The following is a 14,934-nucleotide window of genomic DNA, read 5'->3' on the forward strand; positions in this document are numbered from 1 at the left end:
TTGGTAGCAGGGTTATTTAAGGTTCCGTAACAAAAGAAAAAATTGAGAAAAATTAAGATTTGTAAAAACTGCACATGAAAAACCGTCACAGGGTGACCATTTTTTCGATATTTTTTCGAATGCCCATAACTCACAAAATATGTGGCTCCGATTTTTTTTTATTATTTTTCTGATAAATGTCACGACCTACCCTATCTACCATTTTCGTTTCAACGTTGACTTTTGGGACACCCTGTATAGATGAATGATCAATGTACAGACAGAAGTAGTGTTTTCGTGCGTAAAATTATATCGAAAAGTCTAAACTTTAAAGTAACTTTTTATGTTATAAAGACTTGTATACGAATAAAAATGAGAAAAGCAGTGACCAACCTGCCTATTAGTGTCATTTTGTTTATTTGAACAAAAAAATTCTAGAAATTAAATATGTGTTTGTCGTTTCCTCCCAAGTTTATTAAGGGGGGAAAACCCTCTGGAAGACAGCTTTTTCAATAATTTTTTATGAAAAACTGAAAGCACTTATTAAAATTTTTAATAAAACAAGATATTACTGACATTATTAAGTATTGATACAAATTTTTTCAAATCAAAAAATAAGAAAATGGTGGCTCTAGAGCCCTTCAAAGTTGGCGCCTCTAGTTTGCGCCGTGCAACGCACAGGCCCAGGAAACCATCTTATATCATATATATTTTACCGTTAGATGATATTAATACGCATTGCATGAACCTAAAATTATTTTTTTAAAATGAAAAATAAAAATTAGAAATCAAAAAAACGAAAAAAAGGTGTTTTTCTTACAAAGAAGTAGTTAAAAAAAATATTTACTGTACAAATTTAATTCAACTTTTAGGTTCATGCAATGGCCAATGATTCAAGGAGTAATTTGCTTTAAATTTCAAGTCGATAGCTTCATTAGTTTTTGAGTTACGTTGCACGGCGCGGAAAAAAATGTGTTTCGAGAAAAATGCGTTTATAGTTTTCGTTTTTGTACTGTGGTAGACTCGGAACGCATGGGTTTCGGGACTATCTGGGGTCTTTTGAGGCTTTATTCATGGCTAAGACCAATAAAATTGTTTCTTCGGTTGATAAATGAAATTTTTAGGGAAAAAATAATAATGCAAAAATAAAAAAATTCCAGAGGGTTTTCCCCCCTTCCACACTTCTTTGATATTGATATTAATTTATCTCAAAAGCTTTTGTTCAATCAATCGAAAAAACAAGCCCAAATACAAAATGTCCACTAATATTTTATTGGCGTGACGACATTCAATTACAATTAATCAATGACAACTCGCAATAATTTAGAAAAAGGGCGTCTACTAAATAATAATCCATATGGCTTATAAAACGACGCGACACGTTAAATGAATTTCGTTTGGCGATACCATCTGAATTAATCATCGATATACCTAAACAATTTTTTGTGCTTGTGGCTGTGTTGTTTAAGTTCTCTTTAACCTCAAATAGGAATACATATTGGTCAAAAAAGAAATGATAAATGTTATGTCAAATCATCTATTTGTAGAAATGAAAAAAAAAAAAATTCAATTAATTAGATCATGCAAATTTAATGATGAATGTAATTTTGTTATTGAAGATTGATAGCTTCTGTCATTATTTGGTAAATATTTGAGGGAAATTTTTTCAAAAAAAAAAAAAAAAAAATAGTTTGCAAAATTTGTAATGATTAATAGCTAGTTTGAAATGTATACAATGGTGGGTGAAATAGTTGTAGGCTGTTTTGATAGAAAATTTTTGTTGCTAATCTTTTTCTTCTTAATAGTAATCGGAAAGTGGTAGACAACATATAGCAAAAAAAGTCTAAAAAAGACTAAAATGTCTCTTACAAATTTTCTTAAATATTCATTTTTACTGCAGCTTTTTTTACTATAACTTAAACTTGTTTTGGATATTGAAGCCCTCCAAAATTTAAAACATGATTTAAAGAAATATCAACTTTAAAACTCCAACTAGTTTTGATTAGGGATGGAAACAAGAAGACCAGGTTTTTCTATCCGAAGCTGAATGCATATTTCTTTTTTTACTGCTAATTTTTATGATATCCAAAAAGACCTTTACTTTTCTCTCTACCCCCGAGTGGTTAATCAATTGGACCTCAGAAATCGTGAGCATGGCTGAGTTTAACTGAATGAAGGTGTCATTGCATTGCATTGTTGGGACAAAACATTAAAAATATAAGTTCATGATTTTTGCTTTTAAAATTTGCTATATTCAAATTAATGCAACGTTATAACCACCGGCCAAGCAATACGCATCCAACGATACCTCATTTGTCAAATTATGATAGGTGTTTTAGAAGCCATGATGGAACAGATGAACATACATATATAAACATTGGTACCAGTAAAACCATAAGCCTCCTTTAAGCTTGCTGTAGGCGTTTTAAAAACACAAGAGCCTGCGGAGATTTACTGCTTCCAAGATTTTGTTATTGTTCTAGAGAAGGGATTACACTGGGGTTGGGGTCGAAATTCTGTATGTTGCAAAATTCTGTATTCAAAATACTGTATGCCAAAATACTGTATGTCAAAATTCTGTATGTGCAAAATGCTGTACGAATAAAATTCTGAAAGTCAAAATTCTGTATAGCAAAATTCTGGTTGGTCAAAATACTGTATTTCAAAATTCTGTACATCAAAATTCTGTAAATCAAAATTCTGTTAAAATGCTGTAAAAAAATATCGCGCGCGCACTTTTTTACATTATCAAAACGATATTTTTTACAGCATTTTAACAGAATTTTGATATACAGTATTTTGACGTACAGAATTTTACAAAACAGAATTTTGCATGTCAGTATTTTGTTCATACAGTATTTTGACGTACAGAATTTTGTATTTACATTATAATGACGTACAGAATTATGGTATTACAGTATTTTGACCCCACAGAATTTTGTAGTACAGAATTTTGACAAGCAGAATTATGACCCGCTCCCATTACACTGTTGTTGAAGATTAAGTTTTTTTAGTGGTTCCCTCAGAATTTTCACTGACAATGATTTTATTCAGAAGCATAGTCACAAGCCTTAAATAGTTTCAAACTGTTAATAGTCTTGATAAAACTGCTTTGAAAATTATTGATTTACATCTAATTTTATATGATACACCTATCGCTCCTGGCAACTAGTGAAAACAGAGCCTCTAAAGGTACATGACTCTAGGGTAAGAGTAGATTATATTTTCAATGTTTATGTCCTAAAGCAGTATTTGATTTTATTCACGATCTAAACTTTAATAAATAAAATAGTTAAAATCTTAAATTTCATGTCCTGAAGTAATTTTCATTAAACCCTCACGCACGTGGTTTATGCGGAGGTATTTTCAACACGTCCACAGAAAGCTCAAAAGACGATAGGTGTATGTAGGTACACTTATTATAGTCATATAGCTCCTAGTTACCTACCGATACAATAAGGTATTTTGTACAAAAAGCTTTGGAGGTTACCCATTTCCCATTACGACCAGACTGGTGACATTGTTTGTTGAACTCAATCAGTAGAAAGGGTGAGTTCCACCATCACTGGCTGATGTTACTCATAATTTGAAGTACCTATATCACCTTTGTTCCTCCTTCTATAAAGTGTTTCCTTTGGTTGAACTTCAAGACTTGCTTTACCAAAATGTGTACAGCTCTCCTTTCGTTTCCGACATTGTAAGACTGTGATTAAATTGAAGGTAGAGGTAAAACAAGGATGTTCGTTAACATGCTCAAAAAAAAAACACCCACTTTTGAAAGCTTTAAAATTGTATTATTATGCGTATCATGTCTACGTATTTGTGCTGCCAGACAATGAATGAAGGCTTTAAGAGCACAGACATTTTTGTAGCAACTTACTTACTTTTTTTTTGGTAAATATTTTTTTTATAACATTTAACTCTGTGTGGGTTTGGTTCCCTGGTTTTCATTTTGAGAAGCTTTATTAGAATTTATTGTATGTTTTCCCAGAATAATTGACGTGCTGTAAAGGGAGTATGTTGTATTTATATACTATACCTATGGAGACTGCTTGTATAAACATAAGGTTAGCAAGTATTTAATGAATTGAAACATCCTGTTGGCTTGTGAGTTGTTTTTTTTTTTATTTTTAAAATTAAAGGCAAATATATTTCAACTCCTTGCAGATTGGTGTTTTCACAGGCATATAACATCGAAGATTTATGATGTTTTTGAAAGTCAAATGAGATAAGAAAACGATGGATATGGGAACATTTTATGGAGTGTGGAGGAACCTACGCATGTGACTTTTACTTCGAATAAATAATTGACAAAAAACGTGAAAGTGTGCAAATTAAACATTTGTTTACGAAGCAAGGAAGTTGGGTTATTTGAACTGGATTGAGTTGTCAGAGACAAAGCGTAGGTATACAAATTTTTTTCTAAAAGAGAAGTAGCTGAATTCCCTGACAGAAAGTTACCCTTTCTCTTTTCCTTGAAAAAAATCCACAATACCTTTTAGCGATCATGGATGTTTAATTATACCTACTTCTCTTACCCGTATTCCTTTTTATGGCTAGAAAAATAATTAGCTCCTAAACGAAAAAGTTAATCGAAAAGTTCGGAATTATTATTACCTCTACCTGTTGTGTTCAAGTTTCTTTTTATTATCCAATCGATACTAGGATTTGATACAATAACAGTGTATCTGGTATCTTGTCTTTTAAGCAATCATGTGGGTTTTGTGGTAGAAGACTGGCCAGGGAACATAGGTTTGGCCTTGTAATTGAAACACATGTGTTTGTGTAATACGTGATGACATGAGCTTCATATATTTTTTGATTGATATTATGCACGAAAAGATTTTTGTACTTCACTTCAAAGATAAGCCTGTTTGTTGTATGAAAGGTGTGACAAGTCATTGGTAAAGTAGGTGTATGTATCTTCAAAATTTTTCAGAATTTCTGACATACCCAAGTTATTGTTTTTGTGGCTTTTGGCATGAACGAAAGTAAAGGTTAGCCAAAATTTTTTACCTTGAATTCCAAGTATAAAATTTTCAATTCTTTTTGAATAAGATTTTTACTATATGTGTTAGACACATTTTTGTTTGACTTTGTGGTTTCATCAATATGTACAAATATTTACATGTAATACTTCTTAATTTACATTTTTTTTTACTGTAGTTGCCATAGAAGGAAAGTACCAAAGTTCAAGTTAATATTGGTTCAGTATTCTATGAATATGTTTAATATTAGGTCAAAATTTATGAAAATTTGTCGTCATTCTTCTAGACACTGATTGACGGCGACGGTGTTTATTAGTTCACAATCGTCACAATGATTTGGGGAAAGAATTTTAAGCATTTTCATTTTTGGGCCGTTTCGCAGAGTGTAATTTTAATTAATTTTTGACTGGCGCTGAACAAAAAATGAGGCAAGTTTAGAATTTGTAACATAAAATCGAACTGGTAATAAAAATCAGACTTATTTTTCTTTGTTTTTTACTTTTGTTTGTTTTTTGCTCTGCAAAACCATTTTTTGGGAAAGGTACTCTTTATTAAAATAGTCCAATATTTTCCCAAAAAAAGAAAAAAAAAAGTAATTTTAATCAACACAAAAAAATAAATTTAAAAAAAAATTCATCGACCCTTTTCAAAAAATGTATTTTTTAATGAAATAAAATCCAAAATGTTGTTTTTAAAATTTTATTACTTTTAATATTTTTAAAAAATTTGAACAAAACTGTAAGAGCTCTCTTTGATAAAAGTAATTTTTTTTTTTCAATTTCGAAGTTTTTGGGTTATATTATATTATTTTGGTCCTAAAAATAAAATTTCACTTTCCCCTCTGTGGAAACTCTCTTAACTACCAACTTAAAAGATGATTTTTATGATGTTAATTTGATGGGTTACAAAATGTCCCTAATTTATTATGTTAATAAACCAAAATCAATGTTATTAAGCATATCAGGGATCATATGTTTGGCAAAGTAACTGAAAACCTAGTTTCAGTTTAAAACATCGAATTTATTTTTTGACACGAAACCAATATTGTACATATTTACAAATACCTTCGAATTTTTTCTTTTAACATTTTTGAACATTTTTTTAACAACCAACGAGTTTTTTTTAAATGCTCTTCAAATTTATCTTTACTTAAAAACTTAATCTTAATACAGTGCCATATTATTAAAGAATTTTGTGTTACTTTTTTTTTATAAAAAAAAAAATTATGAGAAAAGTTTCTTTCATTACGGGTGTGACAACTTACTTAAAGTACCTATAGAAAATTTTTCAGCCATTATTAAATATTACTAGAATTCAACAAGTTTAATTTATTAAAAATTTACTTAATCTAGTTCAAATATCAAATTTATGCAAAAAGCGTTACGGGCGTAACATTAAAAAAAAAAATACATTATATGTATTTTCTATGGTATAAAATGTTGCATGTGTAAGTATTTCAATTCTTTTCCAAATTTGTTATTATTGAATGTATATCTTTAGTACCCATTTTACAACGAAATAAAAAAAAAAAAATTGAAAACTGAAAAAATTGTCATTTTAAGATTACGGGCGCTATATAATGCGTGTGACATTTGATATTTTAATTTTAGTTTTTTCTTTGAAATCAAAATAAAAATTCCAAAAAACAAAGAGATTCATAATAATAAAACGTTAAGAAGTTACAGTTCACGACAAACATGAACAAGAAGCATTGATAAAGCAATGATTTCTCAAAACATCTTTCGGCACTTGGTAATGGCAGAAAAGAAGAAGACAAAAGCAAAGTGTTCCCAAGCATTGTTATATGAACAATGACACTGGTCTGCAAAATTTAACTTTTTTTTTCTCCTTCAAATAATTGTTTGATATTATGAAAGATTAGACTTTCTTGAATCTAAACCTGGTTTCAGAAAAATTCTATCAGGTACCATTTTTGTAAAAATGATTTTTGAAAAATGTGGGTAGTTTCTAAAAAATCAACCTTTTAGATTTATTTGAACTCGTGCAAAATTAAAACTATTTGTAGCATTGAGCTCAAATTTGGAGGACTTATTCCTCATAATATGGCCTATCGATTTACACCAAATATGTCCTTTTACATTAATGTTTACTCATGTTTTAAAATACTGGTTTATAAAAAAAGCAGAAATATCGAAACCCTTTCTTTTTAGTAAATCCAACATGAACAAAAACACCTTAATTAAGGAAAATGTAAAATATCAACGCCCATTATATTTAAAAAGTCAAATATGTAAAGAAAACCATAATAAAATACATTAAAAAAATTTTTTACGTGTTTTGTAATTTTATATATACTATTTATCTATTTATAAATATCTTATTGTAATAAACCATTCGATAAACTGACTTATAAAGCTTCAGATTTGTTTGTCCTAGAAACAAAAGTATACTTTTCTTAAAATTTTTGATGTGCTGAGTTAGAATCCGAAGTCAAAAAAATTCTATCACGTGAGGATTTTAAGATATTCGCATTAAAGTATCACAAAATCAAGTTTTTTCTTAGAAAATCTCAATAAAAACTACTATATCTCACAAACCAGAGCTGACCGAAATTTTTTGAGTTCGGATTCAAAATCAGCACACTAAAGTCCATTAGAAAAGTATATTTTTTTTCTAGGGAGAAAGATACCTATAATAATTTTTAGAGATAAGTTTTTTTTATGATAAGATATGCCAAACCTACTTAACTTACTTAAATTAAGATATCTCGGAGAAGAAAAGAGATATTGAGAAGATTGAAACTGAATTGAAAGAAAAAAATAAATTCTTTTATAAACCGTAAGAATTTTAATTGAAAAATATTACACTATGCCAAAATATTTCTTCGAAAACAGCAAAAAAATGGGTTTTTGAGATTGTCTAACGGGAATATCTAAAAAACGTGACGTACTAGATCAATTCTGACTTCGGATTCGGAATCAGCATACAAAAATCCTTTAGAAAAGTATAGTTTTATTGAAAGGAGGATTTCCTTGCAGACCAGTGTGATTGGTTGAAGAACCACGCCATATTATAGATATGAGGATGTTTGTATTATTTTTTGAATTTCATTATTAAAAATAAAATTGCAACCATTCACCAATCATCGGTGTACAAAACGATGACGAAACAATAAACTTTTCAATTAACCCTCTACTGCATGAATTAATATTAGCGGACGAAAAAATTAAAAAATGCTTTACATGGGTTCTTTTGGTTGTTTTAATACGGTTTTCATTAAAAAAATTTGTTTAAATTAATTTGTTTAAAGAATTTGTTTATAAGCCAAATTTGGCTTCGTATGCATTAAGGGATAAGAAATTTTACTAATTTTATTTATTCAGATTATGTAAAGAATAAAATTAAAAATATATGAAGATAAATATTTATCATTTAAAAACAAAATAAAGTAAAATAAATACATTGCATTACAAAAGGTTAAGAATTAATTCAAATTTGGCTCATTTTAAGCCATGGAACCGAGAAAAGCAATTTGTTTTTTCCGTTATATATATTTTTCCTGGTTCACATTCTTTCCACTGTCAAAGTAAGTCTTGCTCCAACATTTTCACCCACTCCCAGATCTTAAAAAAACTAAAAAGTAATAAAATGATTGAAAAATATTATAGGTGAGGCTCCCTCCCCCTAAATTTTTTGTGGTTACGTCTATCGAAATGGGGTTAACATAAAAAAAATGTCTCTAAAAGCGAAGGGGCTCCATTTCTGAAGTAAAACATAGCTTCCAAGCAAAATAAAAATGTAAAGGAACAAAATTTTCCAACAAAAAAATTTAACAAATTGTGTAGATTTAAAACCCCTTAATGCATACGAAGCCAAATATGGCTTCCGTACTTTTTGCCCTCCCAAGACCAGGCCAATAATTTTTTTTCAATAAAAATTGGTTCATAGCATACATAATAAGACAATCGATCAAAAATAAATTTTTAATTCCACTTTTCTTTCCAAACAAACGCAGTAATTAACACTTAAAGTATGAATATATTCTACACTTTCGATTTCAGTGCACACGACTGATCGACTCACCTGTGATCATAAAATACACCTTTATTTTGTGTCGGACACACGAAACAACTATCTCTATAGGTTTTAGAAACACAAAGAAGAGGATTGTATTGAATCTTTACCATTTTTTTTTGACAGAGAAGAGCAAAGTGCATACAAACAGACAAAACCATATTTGGCTTCGTATGCAGTAGAGGGTTAAATTTCTTTTGAATCCATCAAGCATTTGAACCAAAAAACTTTGTTTCCAAAACTAAAGTAACTTTTTTTATTTGACTTTACTTTCCTTTTTTCAAACATCAGAAAAAATAAAAGAGGTTTTCTAAATCCATCAAAAGAATATTCATTTTAAGGTGTTTCCTTAGAAAATGTAATAAAAAAATTTGACTTGGCATACAAATAATAAAAGCCTTGAAGTGAGTTCTCTTGCTTACGTCCTTATGCGACACGTGCTATAAAAAAATAAAATCTTGAACCTACAATCAAATAAAATAAAAAAAAAATTTTGAAATCAAAGAAATCCCAAATATTCTTTTACATGCCTTGGTATTGACAAAAAAATAAAATCAAATAAATAACTCAAACTTTTATTGAAATAAAGTTTTTTTTTTTTGGGATAGGTAACAAATATCATTCCAAAGAAATAAAAAATCAATACTGTCTCCTATGATCTCTAAAGCTGCACAAGGACACTTATAATCCCAATATTCTACAGATAAAAAAATAACTTGCAAAAGTTAATTTTATCTTTTCTCTGATTTCATTCTACAAATAGAAAGAATTTGCTCCAAACTTTAGGAAATGTTAATAAAACATTTTTACTTTTTTTTTCATATCTGTGGACCATTCACAACATCACAAAACTTTCAACACAAAATAAGAAAAGTAAAAAAAAAAAAATAGATTTTATTTAAAGCTTATAGAAAAAGTTTCACACTTCTTTCACACTACTTTCTGTGGTAAATCCCACATCCTCAATTATTTCCTCCGTCGTTGTAGTGTTGAAGTTCTTCTCCGCCAGCGGCGATGGAACTTTTTGTGTTTCATTTGATGGCAAAGGATCAGATTTTGCAATAGCAGATGATAGTTCTTCTTTATTTGCTGCAGAATCCACAACTTCTCCACTCTGTCTGTCATCTAAACCATTTGCAGAAATGTTGTCAGATTGTTGTTGCACAGGATTCTCATTACCATTACCGCCATCTTCACTGAACATAACCAGGATAATCTCTGTGGAAGAAACAAAAGTCCACCACAAAAACTAATTTCATTATCAAGTTTCACTTTGTGTTTGGTGTCGGTGGTGTCTTACCTTCTTCAATAGGACGTGTGAGAATAATATCATGAGTTTTGTCGAATAAATTTTCTTCAGCAGCAATAAAGCCATGATTAAAGTTCAGGAATTCTTTTTTTATAGAAACTTTTTTCCTGACAGAAAGTAGGAATGGTTGAAATGTTTCCTTTGAGGATTCTTTTTGAGTGTCCCACAGAAGCAAAGAGAAAAAATTAAATTTGTAATTGAATTGTCAGCACAAAAAAAAAACCTTCTTATCGTTTACCACCTTGCTTGCCTCAAAGTTGACCCAAAATGAACTGGTTATGATAAAATCTGTTTAAGGTTTTCAGAGCTATTTGTGCTAATTAAGTAAGTAAACTTAAGAGTGGCTGCGTAAAAAAGAACTTCATTATGGAAAAATCAAATATAAAGATGTCCAAAAAAGATGGGTTGGCCAAAAATATAATTCAAGTACACAAAAATTTACTTAACTTGTTTGAATAATTTAGCGATGACGAACAACGAAGTTGGTTTAAGGTAGCACATTTGAAAAGGTGCTTGTTACAATTTTTGATGAGTTGCTTTTGTAATGCAAAAGGTTAGCTTTTCAGAATTCACTAGCTAAATTCTTAATTTATGGTAAGATAAATCGAAATAATAAATAAAAAAGGGTTTTCGTCAGTTTCATTTGATAAAGAATTTAATTTTTCTTAATTAAGAACCCATCAGCTGATTTTTGATATTGGCTTTGTTAAATTTCATGTGGTTCCATAGTGTAGCGGTTATCACGTCTGCTTTACACGCAGAAGGTCTCCAGTTCGATCCTGGATGGAACCAAGTTGAATATTTTTATATTATATTTATTTGTTTTTATTTAATAAAAAAAAGTTTAAATAAAAGGTAGAAAAAGCTTCCGAAAAGAATTTTTTTTTTAATATTTATCAGCAAAAATTCGGTACGTCAAACAAAGTTAACAATTATTATAACATTTACCCTTCAACAGAGAAAAAAAAATATTAAAAAAAAAAACAATTTTTTTTCACGCTTTATGATTAAGATTTGAGTCATTAACCAAGTAAAAAATCTTTATAACGTTCAAGTAGATAGGTAGCTTGGAAGAAGTTATTGACGCATGAAACAGAATAAGTAAGCAAAAGACGTTTATTTGTTTGCATTTGTTTAACAATTTTGTGCTGAAAAGTTTTTTGGTATCATAGTAGATATTGTGAAAAAAAAATATTTTTAGAATTTAAATGCTATTATTTGTTTGTTTATTAAATTATTTCCTTATGTTTGTATGTATTCTTAAGGAACATTGAATCGTAAAATTTTTGATACTGAGGCATAATGTTTGTTAAGTTTATTGATTAAGTTATAGTGAAGGTTTGGGGTTGTTGCGTGTAAAACGCATCCAAAACGCGTGCAAAACGCGTACAAATGTACATATCCACAGAACAAGACTGGGATTATTTAAAGCCAATATAATAAATATGTTAAACTTAACTTTGTTCCTATAATTATGTTTTAAACTTAATTTTATATTAGTATACTTTTTTAAAAATGTCTATGAAAATTTATTAACAAATATCAATTAGTTGAGAATAGACTCAATTTAAATTTTGTAAAAATAAAATTAAAATTTGAAAAAAAAAATAAAATTAAATTAAATACTTATTTTGTTAATTCAACATCATAAATAAGCCGTTTCAAAGTAAACATCTATAACTCGTGCAAAACGCGTCCAAAACGCGTCTAAAACGCGTCCAAAACGCGTCTAAAACGCGTCCGAAACGCTTATACAGAAAATTTGTAATAACAAGAAAAAATAAATGCTTCAATAAAAAAAACAACTTCTATAATGTTTTTCTTCGTATTTAATAACTTCCTCAAAGAACCTACCTACCAGACCTCAGTTCTAACAAAATGATTGTAATTTTATTCGCAATTTCTTTCGTTAGAAATATGTATCAAAACTAATTGCTTCTATTCTTGCATTTCAACTATCTCGAAAATTAATGTAAAAATCCTAGAAAACAGTCAATTGCGTGTAAGTGTCAAAAGGAAGAAACAAAGTTACTGTAAAACGGTTTACCTCTTTACTTAAATTAAATTGCTTTCAAAGGAAATTGCATCAAAGTATGAAACAGGAAACGGACAACAGGAAGAGCAGTGACAGAAAACATGTAAAACAGGAAGATATTAAAATGGAAATGATGGAAGAATTCTATGTAATTTTGTTTACTTTAAAATGATGCACACAAGAAGTTACGGGTATAGGTTAATATTTTACAAAGTTTTCTAGAGGTTAGTTGCTACAATTGGAAATACCTTTAGTTGTTTTTTGAAGTGGTTCTAAGTATGTTGTTAAAAAGGAAATAGTTATGAGGACTTAAACCCTATTAAAGTTAACCTACAAAATGAGTCAATTTTTTCCATTAAAATCTTTAATAAAAAAAATATTGACCACAGACAAAAAAGGAAAAAATCCCAAATCAATATTCCAAACAATGTTAAGCTCTTAGATAATGACATATTTTATGTGCTTTTGAGATGTCCTCTTTATTATCCTCTGAAACCCACAAATATGTGGCAAGCAAGTCTATGATATTCAAAGAACATTAAAGGAAATAAAAATATATGTAATACACAAAATACTGTCCCATCTCCAGGAAACTAATCCTAAGTGACCAACTGAGGATTATTTTTAAAGGACATTGCTTTGATCAATAAAAAAATGGGGGCGACGGATATTTCAGTTGAAAATTGGAATCTCAGCTAAAAATACTCGCATTTACAGATTTTCTGATTTATTTTTATAGCAAATAAAAAAAAAATTATCCTGTGGAAACTATTTTGGCACGTAGGGAATGTGCCAGTAGCGGTTTACCTACATAAGGACCTTTTTTCAATTTTTGTTTGTTCTTTTTCTTCTTTATTTGGATACCGTTGCTGTTGATTTCCGTGACAAAAGTTTCGTTTTCAAACAAAAAGAAAGTTTTTATGGCAAATTATTTGTCTATTTACGTGCAGTTGGAAAAAATTAACATGAACCGGATGTTGTGTTTTTGTGTTTTTTTTTTTTGTTTCCGTTTTGGTGTACATTTAAACTTCTAAATCTCATGCATTGGAATATTCTACAAAATGTTTTTTTTTGCAACAAAAATCAAAAAGAGAACAAACAACATTTATTTTAACAATGTTGGTATCTTGCATTTTTCATGAGAATGCAAATGGAATTTTAAACGGATATAAGCAAATTTGCAAATAAGTTCTTAAGTTATTCGTTCAATTGAGTGTGAGCATTGAAAATCTAGAATTATGCTACTATATAGAATGGTAAGAATCAACTAAGTTAAAAGAAGTATTTTGGATTCTGATTTTTTTGTTGTAGATGTTTAGAAAAACAAAAAAAGGTAAAAAATACATGCATATTATATTTCATCGGCTTAGAGTGAAAAACATCTTATTTTACTTTTACATTCATGACAAAAATATTTAAAAATTAATTTCTTAACTTTTGAATAAATCCAAAACAATATAAAGTTTTTCTTTAGACTTCATAAACTAAATCCTAGAAGGCAACTGAAGTTAAACGAAAAACATTTTCAACGTCTCCACATAGTCGTAAAATATGTATCATCGAGTATCCTGTTAAAATCAAAATAAAAAAATTCAAAACTAAATTAAAGTCAAGAAAAACATAAAAAAATAAGTTTTGCAAGAAATACATAAATTAATTAAAAAATTAAAAAACCGTCACACAGCTCTTTGAATGAAGAAATGTCCAGGACAGTAAAAAGTAAGTAACCAATAAGTATCTAATAACTCTTCACATAATCGGGAATTTTTGACTACCAAAGCATATCGAAATTTTTGCTTCAAGATTTGGTTGTGCTATTTTAATATAAACAATTTCGTTTTGCTGCAGCTACGTATTAAATGTACAAAAATTGACATCTTTTGAAAGGTTTTTGTATTTTTAATAAATTTTTGAAATCATTTTTCTGTTAAGTTATGTAGCAGGTTTTCATTATCAAGTCCAAGAGTTATTAAAGAAAGTTATGCATTTTTTTGGGACACTTTAATGATCATAAAAAATTCTTTTGAAATGAAAATATAGAAGAAAAATAAAGGGAAACAAAACTCCAATTTTCAAGGATTTGTCAAAATGCCGTTTCTTTGTTCAAAATGGTAATATGCTTCAAAAAGCAGTTTGAAGCTTTATAGCTTTATAATTTTAGAGTTTCAATTTGACCCAACAAGCCTGTCTTTTGTTTTATTCAATCGAACTTTACAAAAAATAAAATGCACGACTGGGTCGCACGTACTTGCTCTTATACTTAAAGTAACTCTAATGTTAAAGCTTTTTATTCAAGAAAATTAGGAAAAATTTGATATTTTCAAGAAATTTCATAGGTAGTGTAAAAAAATAAAATCTGTTTTTATAATTAATTAAACAAAGTTTTAAATGATGTTTAAAAAAAGGGTGTCATTTTATTACTTGTATAATAAGGTATTTTTAGAAAAAAATGTTCGAAAATCGTAGGAGCCGTTTTTTTAAAAAATAATTTTTTATATATAAAAAGTTTCTAAGATTTTTCAACAAAGTAGTTTTGAAGAAATTTTGAAGAAATAATTAATTTACACATATAAACTAAATTTCAAAAT

The 14,934-nt window shown here is 28.7% G+C and overlaps 1 non-coding gene across 1 annotated transcript; it reads left to right on the forward strand.

Annotated features, from left to right (window-relative positions):
• The first annotated feature begins 11,030 nt into the window (after window positions 1-11,030).
• On the forward strand, window positions 11,031-11,103 carry Trnav-uac (transfer RNA valine (anticodon UAC)). The gene has a single exon. It is a non-coding gene; the product is annotated as a tRNA-Val (tRNA).
• Window positions 11,104-14,934: the final 3,831 nt, after the last annotated feature.

This window comes from Episyrphus balteatus, chromosome 1, assembly GCF_945859705.1.
Source record: "Episyrphus balteatus chromosome 1, idEpiBalt1.1, whole genome shotgun sequence".
Classification (NCBI taxonomy): Eukaryota; Metazoa; Arthropoda; class Insecta; order Diptera; family Syrphidae; genus Episyrphus; species Episyrphus balteatus.